Source organism: Vipera ursinii, assembly GCF_947247035.1.
Source record: "Vipera ursinii genome assembly, chromosome: 2".
Lineage (NCBI taxonomy): Eukaryota > Metazoa > Chordata > Lepidosauria > Squamata > Viperidae > Vipera > Vipera ursinii.
The window spans coordinates 52,452,687-52,470,413 of NC_139513.1; positions in this window are offsets into that span (position 1 = coordinate 52,452,687).

Consider the following 17,727-nt stretch of genomic DNA (forward strand, 5'->3'; position numbering starts at 1 on the left):
TTTAATTTAAATGAAATTGGGGAACTGGTGTATCTCCCTAACTGCTCGTAGAACACATCTGCAAAGTCCTTGCAGATACCTTCAAGTGAAAGGCAGCTCCGCGTCTGGTGAATCCACGTGATTCCAATGCCCAGCGCTTTGAACCACCCTAACCCCACGAGGCTGGTTCGATGACCTTCGACAACCAACACGCTTAATTTGCCCACGAACCCCTTTTACTGAACCAACACCAACACCTCCCCCCGAACGTTAATGGGTGAGTTTTGAAAGTCAGAGAGGGTCAGCCTGGATGGCCTCAAGGGAACTCGTTGGCCGCTCCGCTTGCAAATGTCTTTAAACATTCTGGTGGAGATGATTGACATGGCTGACCCTGAGTCCAGTTCCATCATGCAGGGAATCCCTTGCAGCTTCACCCTTAATTTTATTTTTGGGGTGAGTGTCGGAGGGCCCCCTGTTAAGCAAACGGCAAGCCGTCCCTCCGTGTGGCTGACCGACAGTCTTGGCAACTGCTCCCCGGTACCTGTAGCAAACTGGAACTCCGCTTCCACTTCGTACAGGCTGTCCCGTTGCTTGCTCCTGCAGACCGCCGCGATGTGCCCAGTTTTCCCACATGCCCGACACTTTGCCGACTTGAATTGGCAGGTAGACCGGGGATGCTGTCCTCCACAGCTTGCGCAACAGGTAGCTCAGAAGCTGTTTGAGCCGCAGCTGGAGCACTGGGTAGACCAGGGTTGTCCACAGCCGCCGTGCTGGGTAGACCGGGGTACGCAACTGCAATGCTGGGTAGACCGGGGCCGGTTCGCACTCTACCAGGGAGTTGGGTAGACCGGGGCCCGCTCACTCCGCACCTGCACTCCTGGTGCCTCAGGTCCGCCACGGCTGGTCGTGGGTCCCTCACGTTGTCTCGGTTGGAGTTGACAGGTCGCGGTTGTTGGTGCATGGCATCCACTTCGGCTTCCGCCCCTTCTGCTTTGCTGCAACCGCTCAACTGGTGGATGGCTCTGCTTTCTCTCGCGTCGGACTCCTCGGCCGTGTCCCAGGCTAGGAACTCCTCCTGGACGTCCCTCAGGGTTAACTTCTGCTTCGCGAAAATTTTCTGCCGCAGCTTCCGGTTCCTCAGCCCACAGACAATCCGATCCCGCAGCCGGACCTCTAAATTTTCAAAATTGCAAATTTAGGGCGGCCATGTATTGTTTGGCAGGCTCACCCGGCCGCTGATCCCGTTTCTTGAAGCGGTACCACCACGCGATCTTGGACGTCTCAGGCCTGAAGTGCTCGGTCAACTTTGCTAGCAACTCGCTGTACCCGATGGTGTGGATGTTGTCGGGCGAGGAGAGACCGACTGCCAGCTGGTACATTTCCGTCCTGCAGCTGCAGAGTAGCGCCGCCGCTCTCTGCCGGTCATCTTTCACCCCATTCGCCCTTAGCTAGCACTCGAGCTGTCCCACGAAGGCTTCCCATTCCTCAGGGCGGTTACTATTGAAAAGGGGATACTGACCCAGTTGTGCCATTCCGCCATCTCGGTCATCCTGCGTCTGGATCCGGGGCTGCCGATAGGGTTCCGTTCGCAGCTAGCGCTGTCCGGTGCAGGATCCCACCTTCGTCGCCAGTGCAAAGTCGCATGGTCACACAGAGAGACGGACACTGGAGCTAGGTAGTAACTTCTTTATTGGATCAGGAATGAAGCTGGGCTAAGGGGTTACCTGGCGTCTCTTTATACCTGCCCAGGTGAATTGCAACCAATAGATTCAAACCTGGGCTTCCCGCCAGTGCAGGTGGCCAATGGATTTAAACCCTGGCTTCCTGCCAGAGCTGACCATGCCCTGGGGCTGTCAACAGCTTGCTCTATTCAGGCTTTCCCACCAAAAGCAGTTGTAGCCTGGAGCTGTCCAGCCCCCTGCTGTGCTGACATTCCGTGTATGCTTAAGAGCATACACTACAGTGCCCCAGAGTCCCTTTTGTAAAATCAAGGTAATGTACTTCCCTACTATTTTGTGTAGATATACACTTCCTAATGTTTGTGAGTTTCTCATATATTCCAGTAATGAGGATTTTAGAAGTGCCTTGATGGAATAAATGCACTTATGGAACTGCAGCAGAAATCCCTGGTCATCATTACAGTACCTGAAAAACTGGCTGTTTTTCTGTTTATGTTTTTCCCATCTATCCCCCACCCAAACATCTCTCACCAGTTGACAAATATGTCTCTGCAATTCAAACTAGGCTTTTAAAAATGTGCATTCTACTGGTGTTTATATAGTACATTTCTTTTACTTGCTATTAAAGCTTTGTACCTGTCTGCCAATGAATGCTTTCATGCAAAAGGAAGAAGAAACAGTCATTATTTGCTTGGCATTAAAACTCATACTGCAACCCACTGTTTTGTATGTGCATCAAAGAGATGAAATTACTTTCATGGCCATGAATTCATCAGAGGAGGAAGAAAACATTGAAAGTTAACAATGGTCTCTTTGGAAAGCTCCAGATCTACTCTGGGCTGCAAAAGTAGAATGTAATTCCCCCCCCCCCCCAGCAGCTACAGACTTAGACTTCTTGAACTAATGATGACCAGGCACTTTTTTCTAACCAATGGAGATGATGGGACATGAAACAATACTTGGTTTTTCTCTCTCTCCTTTGCATCAGCAGCCCCAAAGAACTTAATATTTTATCCATAGCTGTTAATCCCTTTATTTATAGTAATAGCCATCATACTGAACCAGTGGTGGGATTCAAATATGTGAACAACCAGTTCTCTGTCTAGATGCTGCTTCCAAAAGTCCATTCTAGGCCTGGGCAACAAAAAATTAGCTACTGGTTCTGCTGAAGTGCTGCAAACTGGCTGCATCCCATCACTGTACTGAACTCAACTCAAATGAAAAGGGAGAGAAATTTGGAAGAGAAAGACTAAAAAAACAGCAGCTTTAAAGAGACTTGCATTTTTGGAGGCAAAAAACATTTTAGTTCTTTATTCTTTAAATCAATCCTTTTTCCTTTTATTTTGTTTCCTATTGCAGATACCTAAGTATTTAAAGAAAATTTAAAAGCCCAGACTTCCTTGGAGTTGGGCAGCATATACATATAATAATATTTTAAAATGTATTTTTAAAATGTAACTATGCAACTATGTTGCATGTATGTAGCAAACATTCAGACCATTAATAATATTAATATAAGGTATATTAGCATACAAACTGTGTCAGTGTAATGCAGTCCATGAAATATGGCTACATACTACTGCAGTCCTACACATTTGACTTCTGAAGACTCACTGAAACTGTACAGGACAATGCTGTTGCAGAAGGTCCAATGATTTCTTAAGTACGGCTGAAAGTCAGTGACAAACTAGAAAGTGGTAGGTTAGCACAGCCTGGTCTTCCGTGATACAATTCTGGGAATCCTTATTGGATGCACTACTACTGCTATCATCCCATTAGCTGATGTGAGACAATGATGTTTAGCATTGTAGATGGAAGAAAAGGTGAGGAACTTTAGCTAGGAAAGCATGTTGAGCTTTAAAAGAGTCAACTGGCATGTTATCCACACCAACCCTGTCATTGGCACAGATAAACTCAGAAAAAGACCGCTCACTGAAGTTTGAATATTCTGCTGCTGTTGATATCTGTTCACCCTATCACTATTACTCCGACATCAAGCCTTCTGGAATCCCTAAGAAATATGGAGACAAACACTGATTTCAGTGCCATACCCATGCTGAACCCTCCTTCTAAGGAGTCCTCAGAATGAGGCATCAGGCTGTGTAGCTGTTTCCAGCAATTTGGCCCCAATTAAATGTTCTTCTCTTATAAGTCTTAGCAGCAGAACTGCTGCGCTTAATCATAGGATCAAGCTTGGATAAAATTCTTCCTCTTGCTAACAGCAGCAGGGAAATCTTTTTAAAAGAAATAAGCAGAGGAAGCAGAAAGAAAAGTTTTCCCATATGCATGAGCTGGGTTCTAGCATTAGCTAGACATAGCTACTCTTTCAATGAATGCTAAGAACAATTCCAAATTGCTTTGTAATCTATTTCTTGAGGTAGTTACAGAGATTCAAGTCCAGGATACAGTGGACTGGCAACAAAGCCAGGCTGTTGCTTAGTCCAGAGTATGGCCAATGCAAGACCTTACTGGTCATGCCACTCCTTTGTACCCTTCCCTGGTTGAGCCTCCCTAGCTGGTTCCTGTATAGATGGATCTACCACTACCTGCATTTTTTTAGTGATTGTTTCCTCTTCATTAGTTCCCATGCCTTTTCTTTGTTATTGTTTTTTTCCAGATATTTGCACAGATGAATTTTCATTTCCCACATTATCTTCTTTGACACTAAAGTAGACCATTCAACGTGCAACAATCAAAGCCATAGGAAAAAAGTTGTTTTTCCCCATTCCTCTGATTGGAATTTCTTCAGATATTTTGCAGCAAGGAAGAACTGCTAATTCAGCTTCCTAGATAGTCTTCTCCTTCTCCTTCTCCTTCTTCTTTCCATCTTGCCCAGCCAGCTCACCACATGACAACTTACTGTGACCAACTCACTGCAGAAAAGTTGACATAGAAAAATTCCATGCAGGATAACCAAAAGTGATAAATGCTATCTGCCACTGTGTCTTCAACATTTTTGTGGAAATGGACAAAAATGAAAATAATGTCAAAGAAACAGTGGCAAATAACACTTATTGTATTGAGTTACTCACGTGGAATTGTCCCATGGTGAGTTGGCCACGAGTTGTCCTGTGGTGAGATGACCATGACAAATTGGCCATAGCGAGTTGCCCTAGACTACCACCACCATCTCCTCTTCATCCTCCTCATCCTCATCCTCCTCGTCCTCCTCCTCTTGGGACACATTATGGGTTTTAAGAGATGAAGAAACTACAACTGAAAGTTGCTCTTCTTTTCATACAAATTGACTCAAGTTTGACTTTTGAAGGGGGTGGATTTTAGCTTCTTTCTAAATTGTCCCATGTAGAGGTGGCTGCATGCTGTCAAATGTACAAGAGGTGCTGTATGAAAATCTACACAAGAGACAGTAGAGACAAAATTTCACTTACTGCTGCTAACAGGACATCAAGATTTTAGAGCCATTTTGCTGAAAAATAATTAATAATTAAACTTTATTTAAACTGTATGCAGTCTTTTCCCCCCTAGGCATACTTTAGGTTTGTTGTGATGTTTGTCAAACAAACTGAACAATATAAATAATTCACGTATTCATCAAGAGCAGATATAGAAATATAACCTCAAGTAGTCATTTCAGGATCTTTTTTTTGAAGAAAAGTTAATATTTTCTGCTCTTTTGTTCACTTACACAGCAAAACCTCAAGATAATAATGGCAAATAGCAGGTGAATAATCAGTTTATAGCAGTTTAAAATGTCCAATATTTCAAATTTCTTGACAGAAGGTCCAGTCATTTTTATTTATTTATTTTTTCTAATTTATAAAACCATTTTTCTTTGAAATTGTACTCTAAGAGATGCCTAAATACTCTCTGAGCACTTTGTGGGTGGGGCAATTTCCCCATGTATGATTTATTCCCTAGGACTGCTTTTTGCTTTTATAAAAAATTAACTTCGCAACAATTAGAGGGATAGCTCCTTGTCCTCTGCTCGAGTATTTGAAATCATGCTGTGTTTTTGTAAAGAACATGTATAGCATTGAGGTGCAACCATTTTTGTGTCCCTGAAAAAAAATTGGCTACAAATTTTAAACACACACAGAGAGAGAGAGAGAGAGAGAGAGAGAGAGAGAGAGAGAGAGAAAGCTTTCTATTTATACTCATACTGTATATCTTCACACAATGTGACACTTGGGTGTTAGCCAAACACTCACATAATGTAGTGATATTTGATGAAATTACACAAATATAATTACACCCCCTCCAATCTCTTATAGTTTATAAATAAGAGAAAATATATTTTTTTCATGATTGAATATACATGGACATCTTTTTTTTCTCCCTGTGTGAAAATAAATAGTAAACTAATGAAAGAAATTTCTGCCTGAGCAGGGGGTTGCACTAAATGACCTCCAAGGTCCCTTCCAATTTTCATCATCATCATCATCATCATCATCATCATCATCATCATCATAAAAATAAAGTTGGAAGGGGCCTTGGTGGTCATCTAGTCCAACCCCCTGCTCAGGCAGGAAACCCTATACCATTTCAGGCAAATGGCTGTCCAGTCTCTTCTTAAACACTTCCAGTGTTGGAGCATTCACCACTTCTGGAGGCAGGTTGTTCCACTGGTTAATTGTTCTAACTGTCAGGAAGTTTCTCCTTAGTTCTAGGTTGCTTCTCTCCTTGACTAGTTTCCATCCGTTGCTTCTTGTCCTGCTTTCAGGTGCTTTGGAGAATAGCTTGACTCCCTCTTCTTTGTGGCAGCCCCTGAGATACTGGAACACTGCTATCATGTCACCCTTCACCCTTCTCTTCGTTAAACTACACATACCCAATTCCAGCAACCGTTCATCATCATCATCATCATCATCATCATCATCATCATCATCATCATCATCATGAGCTATTTGAGCTTGAAGGTTCCAATCTTATTCTGACTTTTTAACATATCTCAAAGTGGCTCCCTCCAGATATAATGGGCTACAGTTCCCAGAATCCTTTCCAGCAATGGCCATACTGCTAGATATTTTGGAAGTTAAAGTCTCAGGTGATCTAGTGGTGCTCTAACCATGAATGTTATTTTTCTTTATTGTACATTTATATCCTGCCTTTCCACAGGAGTGAGAGGAAGTTGGTATGGAGATCTTCTATTTCGTTTCCTATTGAAGTAGATTGGGCTGATTGACCCACTATGGGTGAGCTTCCATTGTGACCAGTACTCTTCACCTCAACTTTCCTCACCTCTTCTCTGGTGGTCATACCATGCTAGCCTTTACCCTTTAAAGGTACAGACCTCTTTTCTTTTAGTGTACATTGCCTCTTCCATTGCTTAGTTTGTATTATGTGACTCTGAAGCTGGCTTGATTCTGCATTAATAGTGAAATGAGACCATCTTCGGGGGCACCTTCTCCCATTACACTAAGAGCAATGTATACTGACCTACCCTGCTTTGTCCCTCTTCATATTTTGCATTAAGACTTATTTTGTTCTGCCTCTGCCAAACTAATATTTTCATTTCCATTTGTCAAAATGTGGGGCTCTCTGAAATGCAAGATATTGTCTTGTTAGTGTTGCTGTCATAATCATTGTATCTCCTCTAATTCTTACCCTTTAGAGGCTGCTAATGGTGCTGAATACTGAAATGCTGATAATAACCGATCACAGTTTCAAAAGAACAGTCACTGTTTGAGGAAAATCATTTTAACTATTAGCTACTTTAAAGTGTGCTTTAAAGTTCCCAGAGGAAGCAACCATGTTTGAATCTGATGGCATCTATGTACATTATAAAGAAACATAAATGGGGAGGAGGGTGATATTAAACAATGACTTTATACTATAAGCAGAAGAGAAACAAAATTATTTAATTAGCACACCATTTATCTCTTTGGGTTTTTTCTTATTACAATATTTTAAATATCTCTGAAAATTAAAAAAAAAATACTCATCTCTTGATGACTGTGTGATGGGAAATAGTATGAAGTAAAATGCCACTGCTTGCTTTCAGAATGTTTTTCAATTTCCATATGAGCCTATAGCCCAGGAATGCATTTCTTTAATTGCTTGCACACAATAGACAGAATATTGCCAGACTAAATCCAATAAATATGCCTTGGGAGATTTTAGGGAGTGGCTATCCTGACTTTCTTTCTGTCTCTTATTTATCTCTGGGCTGTGCCGCTTCTTGTTTCACACACACACACATCCAATGTTGTTCCTTCCCTCCTGAGGAAACTTCCACTTCAATGTAGTTCATCACATCACCTCCTGTCTCTATATATTTGTTTTCTGAGGTTTTCGTGGGTGTTTGTATGTAGATCTTTGGTCATTCGGGTTTTTTCCCACATAGAATTGAAGGTGTAAGAGCAACGTTTCAACGAAATCTCATCCGTCATCCACAGGCTGGTGGCTTCAGCTTCGTTCTTCTGGGAGAAGTGTGTGGTAGTGGCTGTTTGTTCCTCTTTTTTAAACTGCCAGAGGGGGTGTGTTCTGTGGGTGGAGGTGTGCTCTGATTGGGTGGGGGTTAGCTGTGTTCTGATTGGGTGGGGGTGTGTTTTGAATGGGGGCTGTGTTCTGATTGGGTGGGGGTGTATTTTGAGTGGATGGGCTGGTCTCAGCTGCCAGCCTTAAATCTGAACTGGTGAACTACACATGGTGAGTTGTGCTGCTTTTGTTCGGCTCCGTGTTTGCGGTGGTGCCATGTTTTTATAGTGGGTGTCAGTTTGCTTATTGTGGGGTTTGGAGGGGTTTAAAGTGGCTGATGTTGCAGCTGTAGTTAGGTTTCTGTTTTGTGGTTGTGTGTCATTATCGTTGTGGGTTCGGATTTGCTTTTTGAATGGTTGTGTGGTGGTGATGTCATGTGATGTTATCATGAGTTTGGGTCTGGTATCATTCTTGGTGGTTGGGACTCATCTGTCAATCAAGGCGGGTTTTCAAATGGCTGGTAGGCGAGAGGTATCATCTCGTTTGTTCATGCTGTGGGGGCGTTTTTCTATCTCGATGGCTTCTCTGATTATTCTATTGTTAAAATGTTCAATTTTGGTGATAGTTTTGGTTTTTTTTAAATCAATTTCATGTCCCATGGCTTTAAAGTGTTGGAACAGGGATGAAGTTTGTTCTCCCTTTCTGAGTGAGTTCCTGTGCTCTTCAATGCGTGCACTCTGTTGGTCTGTCCGATGTATGTGGTGGGGCAGGTGGGGCATGGGATTTCGTATACTCCTTGATTTTCTAACCCAATTATGTCTTTGGGGTTTCTTAGGATGGTGGATATTTTTTCTGTCTGTGTAGAATGCTGTTTTGATGTTGTGTTTTTGGAGGATGTTGCTGATTCTGTCTGCGGTCCCTTTTAAGTATGGGAGGAGGGCTTTGCCATTTTCTTGTTCTCTGTCTTGGGTTTTTGTGGGTGTCTCTCTTCGGATTAAATTGGTAATCATGTTTCTTTGGAATCCATTGGCTGTTAGTACATTAGTGAGAGTGTGTAGTTTGGTTTTTAGGTGTTGTTCATCAGCTAGGTGTTTTGTTCTGGAGATGAGTGTCTTGGCTACAGAGTTGATCTGTGCTGGGTGGTGGTGTGAGAGTGCGTTCAGATAGCGGTTTGTGTGTGTTTTTTTATGGTAGATAGTGTGTCCTAGGCAGCCATTGGATTTCTTGTAGACTAAGACATCAAGGAAGGGAAGTTGATTGTTAGCTTCTGTTTCCATGGTGAATTGTATTTTGGGGTATAGGCTGTTGAGGTGTGTGAGGAAGTCATCCAGTTTTTCTTTGCCATGTGGCCAGATTACGAAGGTGTCATCTACGTATCTGAGCCAGAGTTTGTGTTTGGATGTTTCTAGAGCAAGGGTTTCAAAGTGTTCCATGTAGAGGTTTGCGATGACAGGTGAAAGGGGTGATCCCATGGGTGCTCCTTCCATTTGTTTGTATCTTTGTCCATTGTAGATGAAGTATGTGTTTGATAGGCAGTGGTTGGTCAGATTTAGGATGTGTTTTGGGGGGTTGTATTTATTTAGGATAGCTGTCAAGTCTTCTTTTTTTTTAATTGAAAAGTTTTATCATACATTTTATCTTTAACAGTCCCCCCTACCCCTCCCCTATCCCTCCCTCCTTACCCCTCCCACCCTCCCCACCCCCCCGACTTCCCAGAGCTAAGCACAAGGTATAAAAAACAAAGAAAAATCATAAACAACCATATGCTAATAACTGTAAACTCTAAAATCTATCGCTCTCTAGCTCATATAGGATAACTACAAACACTATTAATATAGAATATATATATATAAAAAACAGAAAAAAAAGAAAGGAAGACTTATTCAAATGCTACATGAAACTTCTTAGTCCCATATTTGTTCTGGATATACTCAATCCATTTTCTCCACTCCATAATATAGCGTTCTTGCGAATGATCTTTCAAATAAGCCGATATCTTTGCCATCTCTGCCAGGTCAGAAACCTTTAAAGTCCATTATTCTATAGTCGGCAGTTCCTCCTTCTTCCAATACTGACCTATTAAGAGTCTTGCTGCCGTAATTAAATTCAACATCAACTTAGTGTCCACAACTGTAGCATCTGTAATTATTCCCAACAAAAAAAGTTGCGGACAAAACTTTATCCTTTGCTTAAAAATCTTCTGCATATTCCACCAGATTTTTATCCAAAAAGCCTTAACCTTTTTACAAGTCCACCATATGTGAAAATATGTTGCGTCTTCGTCACCGCACCTCCAACATTTAGGCTGATAATTCGGATACATACTTGCAAGCTTTTTAGGATCTAGATGCCATCTATAAAACATTTTATAAAAATTCTCTCTTAGATTTTGAGCTTGTGTGAATTTTACGTTCCTCACCCAAATCCTTTCCCACGTGTCCATTGTAATAACTTCTTGGATATTTTGGGCCCATTTAATCATACAATCTTTAACAAGCTCTGTTTCTGAGTCAATTTCTATCAATGCAAGATATATCCGTTTGATATGTGCTGGACCCTGATTTCTAATTTGCTTTATCAGATTTTCATCAGTCATTGTAAAACCAATTTTCTGATCTTCTTTCCACCTGGCCCGTAACTGAATATATTGAAACCAAGTTTGAACAATCTTCTCATCTCGCAAGAGGCTATATGGTTTCAGACACCAGACATTTCTTTCCAAACTTAAAATATCCTTATACGTAGTCACATCATGTTTGAAACCAGCATGTATATTTTCTATTGCGTGTTTTGGAATTGCCCACAATGGTATCTTGCAATCTAGCTTATGTCTATACTTCTTCCAAACTCTCAACAATGCCTGTCTTAAAATATGCACTTTAAACACATTGTCTACCTTCTTGTCATACAACAAATATGCATGCCAGCCAAACAACAAGTCGTGGCCCTCAAGATTTAATAATCTCTCTTGTGTCAAATTAATCCAATCACTTATTCCTACTAACGCAGCAGCTTCATAATATAGTTTAAGATTGGGCATTTTAAGACCACCTCTCTCACGAGTATCCTGCATAATCTTAAGTTTAACTCGTGGCCTTTTCCCTGCCCAGACAAATTTATTGATACCTCGCTGCCATTCCTCCAAATTAGAATCTTTCTTAAGAATCGGTATCATTTGAAATAAAAATAAAAATTTAGGCAGGACGTTCATTTTCACTGCTGCGATCCGTCCCAACAAAGACAATTGCAATTTTTCCCAACTCTCCATTTCTTTTTGAATTTTCCCCCATAGTTTTTCATAATTATTTTTATATAACTTTGTATTAGAGGGCGACAAAAACACCCCCAGATATTTAACCCTTTTAACAATCTCAAATCCAGTTAATCCTTCTAAGAGAGCCTTTTGCGAAACTGTCATATTTTTAGCCAGAATTTTGGTTTTCTGTATATTAACTTTAAATCCAGAAACCTTCCCATATTGTATTATTATCTCCATCAGGTCCACAACAGAGTTCTCTGGCTGGGTCACTGTAACAACCAGATCATCTGCGAATGCTCTCAGTCTATAATCCTGATCTCTAATTTGTATACCCTTAATTTTTTCCGAATTCCGTATTTTAACCAATAATATCTCTAATGTTAACACAAATAACAAGGGCGATAACGGACACCCTTGCCTTGTGCCCTTCTCAATATTACATGCTTCTGTCAGGCTATTATTAACTATAATTCGGGGAGTTTGTTTTTGATATAATGCCCTAATCGGTTGTAAAAATTTTTCCCCAAAATCCATTTTGTCTAAAACTTTCATCAAAAATTGCCAATTCAGTTGATCAAAAGCTTTTTCAGCATCTAAAAAGATTAACGCCGCAGGGATCTGGTTGTTCCTTTCCAAAAACTCTAACACATCAACTATATGCCTCACATTGTTTTTCATTTGCCTACCACTAATAAACCCCGTTTGGTCCCCATGAATCACCTGTTGCAGAACCCTCATCAGTCTATTAGCCAACACCTTAGCAAATATCTTGTAATCTGTGTTTAAAAGCGATATCGGTCTATAATTTTTAACTTGAGTAGCATCTTGGTCTTCCTTCGGAATCAAGGAAATAAAAGCTGTTCTCCAAGACGGTGGCACCTTTCCCCCCCTCTGGATTGTCTGGAACAGTTCCTTTAACGGTTTTATCATCTCTAATTGTAAATTTTTGTAATAAGCCGCAGTCAAACCATCCGTACCTGGTGCTTTATCCACCTTCAATTCCTTAATTGCTGTAAAAATTTCTTCTTCTGAAATCAATTGATTAATCCCCTCTTTTTGTACTTGCGTAAGAACCGGGATGCTAGCATTCTCCAAATATATATCAATGTCTTTTTCATTAATCTTCTCCTTAGCATATAATTTAGAATAAAAATCCACAAAAGCATCCTTAATAAGGTCCTGTTGAAACACAACCCTTCCTTTATTCTCAATTTTGTCTATATTAGAAGCCCTTTGCTTTTTCCTCAGTCTATAAGCTAACCATCTACCTGGTTTGTTAGCATTGCAAAAGGTATTATGCTTGGCAAACCGCAAATTGGTTGCCACTTGGTCAGCCATTAATTTATCAAATTGTCCTCTTAACAGTTTAATAGCCTCCTTAGTCTTCACATCCTCTGGATTCAAAATCAAAGCCTTTTCTTTTTCCTTTATTTCATTCTCCAATTCTTTCCTCCTAGCTTCCACAGCACGTCTATGTTTATTGTTCATATATATCAACACCCCTCTCATATAGGCCTTGCTAGCATCCCACACCATGTCCATAGAGGTGCCCTTATTCATATTAATTTCAAAAAAATCCTTCATCCGCTGTTTACATTCTTCCACATTTCTCTGATTTCTAAACAAATTCTCATTTACGCGCCACGAGCGCCTATCTCTATTTTCCTTATTAATCTCTAGCCAGACTGGGCTATGATCAGAAATAGTTCTTGCACATATCTTCACCTTCTTAATCCTTGAAAAAAAGTCATTAGTCAACAAAATAAAATCGATCCTGGAAAAAGATTGATATCTGTCAGAAAAAAAAGTATAATCCTTTTCATACGAATGTCTTTCACGCCAAATATCTCACAGTTCCAAGTCATCCTTCATTTCAAAAAAGGATTTAGGCAGTCTAGCATGACTTGGGACGCGCTTAAAAGCTCCAGCCTTGTCCATCTGTACATCCAAAACACCATTCCAATCCCCCATAAAAATAAAAGATTTATAATCCAACTGGGTAAGCTTTGTATGAAGTAAACTAAAAAAGTCAGCTTGTTGTTGATTAGGAGCATATAATCCAACTAAAAGCATCTTTTTACCTTCTAGCAGCAACTCTATCATAATGTATCTTCCATGCTTATCTGCTTCAATTAAGTCCGCTGTTAAAGCACTTTTAACATAAACAACCACTCCATTTTTCTTATTCATTGCAGAAGCAACAAATTGCGTGCCCAACCTTGAGTTCAATAAATACTTTTGGTCCACAACCCTAATATGCGTTTCTTGCAAACATATAACATCTATCTTGAATTGTTTTAAATATTGAAAAACTTTCTTCCTCTTCTGTGGTGAATTTAGTCCATTAACGTTCCAAGTTAAAAATTTAGTTGCCATGCATATCATCCCAAAGCTCTTGGAGCACTGCTTTAATAGGACTATCTTTTTTAGGCCGTGCTCCTCCCACTGCTTGGCTGTAAGTACGTTTTGGAAGTTCCATATACTTCTGCTGATCTTGTTCTTTTATTTTTTTTTATCGTTTTAAAGCAGCACGCGTCACCCTCTGCTCTCTAGGATCATCCAAAGAAGTTGTAGCTTGGTCTCCTCCAGCACCATTCTCCTCTGTCTGTCCATCTTCAGCCTCTTGATGTTCTCCTTCTCCAGATCCCTTTGCAGCTTCCAGAAGTGATAGTGGGGTTGCTTTTAAAACGTTATTATAAAAATCACGCGCCTGCATCACAGTGGCCAAATGGTACCTTTTACCTTCATGCATCACCATCAACCCAACTGGAATCTCCCATCCGAACCTTATATCTCGTTGCTTGAGCTCTTGCACAAGAAATGTAAAATCCTTCCTTCTCCTTAAAATCTTTGGAGGAATTTCTTTTAAAACCAAAACTTCTTGATCAGCAATCACAACTTTAGTATCATAGGCAGCTTGAATAACTTCATCTCTAATTTCCCTCTTTGCAAAATAAACCACCACATCTCTAGGTAGCTTTCTCTGTCTAGCAATCCATGAATTCACACGAAACACTTTATCCATGCCTCCCTTTATTTCAGATGCTGGCTGACTCAATACTACTTCCAGAGCCTCCAAAATCAGCTGCTTTAGGTCTTCCTTAATATTCTCTTTTAAACCTCTGATTCTAACAGCATACTGCATCTGGTAATATTGAGCAAGACTCAGTTCTCTGTCCATTTTGTCTCTTAAATCTTCATTCTCCAGTACTTTTGCTTCTAATATGGCATTCTTTTGAGTCAAATCTTCCACTTTTTCATCCAAATCTTCCACACATTCAGCCACTTTATGCACTGAAGACAAAATGTCTACCTTCATCACACTAAACTTCTCTTCCATCCTCTCTTCTATTCTCTCCTCCAATTTCTCCAATTTCTCCTCCATCTTTGCAAATTTATCACCCATTGATTCCAGAATTACCTGGGCATGTTTTTCAAGAGCATCTTGTAGATCCTTCGGTGTCAATACATCAGGAGGAAGCAACGCTGACAATGATGACTGTTGCACCGGAGAAGTTCCAGCACTCCGAAGAGTTTTTGGGGGAGGTTTAGCCGCCATCTTTACTTTCACTTACTACGCACTTTCACTTTTAAATTTATAAAATCCATTACGCTAGAAAGCAGTAATAAAAGTCCTCTTCACCTTTTCCTCCTGTACCGCTCTGCCTGCTCCTTTTATTCCATGGTCTTTCCTTCTGGCAGGGGTGGTCGCAAACGCCTGGCTCCGCTCCAGAAATCACGGAGCAGAGACGCTGAACAGCTGGGAGCAACCCAGGCTGCGGGGGAGTTCAATCCTTCAGCCGCCCAAGCTATAAGGTCAGGCGGCCCCGGAGAACTCAACCCCTACCTGGGGCCTCACCCCCTCCTCTTCTCCCGAGGAGGGGGCTTCAAATCCACCCGAACAGCTGATCGGCGCTGTTTCGGGTGGAAACAACACAGCTGAGCCGCGGGCAGCCCGAAAAGGCTGTCTCCGGCGCCGCGCCGCCACCGGAAGTCCCTGTCAAGTCTTCTTTGATTGGCACTTGGGTGAAGAGGGATATGACATCGAAGCTCACAAGTAGGTCACAGGGCTGTAAGTTTATTTTACTTATGATCTCTATGAATTGGAATGAGTTTTGTACATGTGAGGTGATGGAATTTGCATAAGGCTGTAGTTGTTTAGCAAGAAATTTGGCTAGATTTTGTAGAGGTGAGCGTATGGAGCTGACTATGGGTCTGAGTGGGGTTCCTTCTTTGTGTATCTTGGGCAGACCATAGAGCTTAGGACATCTGGATGATTTTTCTCTGGAAATGATTGTTTTCTGGATCTCTTCACTGATGGGGGTGGCTTTTATTTTGGATTTTGTGGTTTTTTCCAGGTAGGTGGTGGGATCTGTCTTGAGGAGTTTGTATGTGGAGTCTCGGAGTAGGTTGGATAATCGAATCAGCCCAGGTGCAATCAGCCCAGGTGCAATCAGCCCAGGTTCAAATCTCAGAAGGGTATGGCTGACTGATGAAAACAAATAAGTTTGAAATGCATATCAGTCTCCCTTTAATTCTTTGTTAGCAATCTAAAATTTACACAAATATGAGCTGTCACTGTTGTGACTACTGCCTGTCGATGGCCTTCGGTTAGGCCAAAACAGGAAATAAAGATTTGTCCCATGTTTGGGGCCTAGCAAGGTAATCTAAATAGTTAACAAGCATTTAACACATATCTCCCTTGCTTCTCAGCTAACAAAGTGAGATAGAGCTTGTGGCCTAGAGGTTAAAACAACTGCCTAATGTGCAATCAGCCCAGGTTCGAATCTCAGAAGGTATGGCTGACTGATGAAAACAAATAAGTTTGAAATGCATATCAGTCTCCCTTTAATTCTTTGTTAGCAATCCAACTATATATATATATATATATATATATATATATATATATATATATATATATATATATATATATATATATATATATATATTTACTTATATATATTTACTTACATATATACATGCATACATACATACATACATACATATAGAGAGGGGGGAGAATACAGCTTACCATGCAGAGAATAGAAATTGAAAGCTGAATCATCTCTATTGCACAGCTCTTAGAAATTCACAGCCATCTCTTTTGCATTTGGTCATTCTCCCTTTCTCTTATGAAATCATTTAGTACCTTGTCAGTCCATGGAGTTAAAAAGATTTTAAAAAATACAGATTTATTACAAGGTTTTGTAATGGAGATAAAAGGTAAAATAAAAGGTAAAATAGAGATATAAGATAAAATAAAAGACCTTGAGACTCTGGAAAGAGTGGAGAGAAGAGCAACAAAGATTATTAAGGGCCTGGAGACTAAAACATATGAAGAACAGTTGCAGCAATTGAGTTTGTGTAGTTTAGTGAAAAAACTAGGAGTGACATGATAGCAGTGTTTCAATATTTGAGGGGCTGCCACAAAGAAGAGGAGGCCAACTTATTTTCCAAAGCATCAGAAGGCAAGAAAAGAAATAATGGTTGGAAACTAACCAAGGAGAGAAGCAACTAGAACGAAGGAGAAAGTCCCTAACAGTGAGAACAACTAACCAATGAAATGGCTTGCCTTCAGAAGTTGTGGGTGCTGCATTGCTGGAGGTTTTTAAGAAGAATTTGGGTAGTCATTTGTGTGAAATGGTATAGGGTCTCCTGCTTGAGCAGGGGGTTGGGCTAGACGTCCTCCAAGAATAACTGTTATATTGTTAATCTATTATAAGGACCAATCTGATCATCAGGAAATACTATGTTCTGCCCTACACTTCTGGGTTTTCTGGATCAGATCCAGGCTTAGCAAATGCAAAAATGGGGAAGAAAGAAGGGGGGAAAAAGCTGCACTAAAACTACTCTCCGGGTATATTTATATAAAGCCACTGAGGTTTCTGTGTTCATGCCTGCTTGTAAGCTCAAAGGACTTTAGGAAGTGACACTGGTGGGTAACAGACTGAGGACACACAGACCTCTAAGGATGGATAGATAGATTTAGGAAGATGTATGGAAAATGGTAAGTATAATTATTATGTGTGCTGTGTTGATTTAAGACGATTGTACTCAGTACAATCAATTCAAATATGTGAACAACCGGTTCTCTGTGTAGATGCTGCTTCTGGAAGTTCATTCTGAGCCTGGGCAACAAAAAATTAGCTACCAATTCTCCCTAACTGGTGCGAACTGGCTGAATCCCACCACTGATTGTTCTGCTCCAAATTGAAAGGATATATCTATATATCTATATCTATATCCAGGGCTTTTTTTGTCATAGAACGCTCAGAACAGAGTTCCGGCACCTTTTTTGGATGGAACCTTATATGGTAGGCAAGGCGGATTGTATGACATGTGTGAGTTCTGGCACCTTTTTCTTTTACAAAAAAAGCACTGCCTATATCTATATCTATATCTATATCTATATCTATATCTATATCTATATCT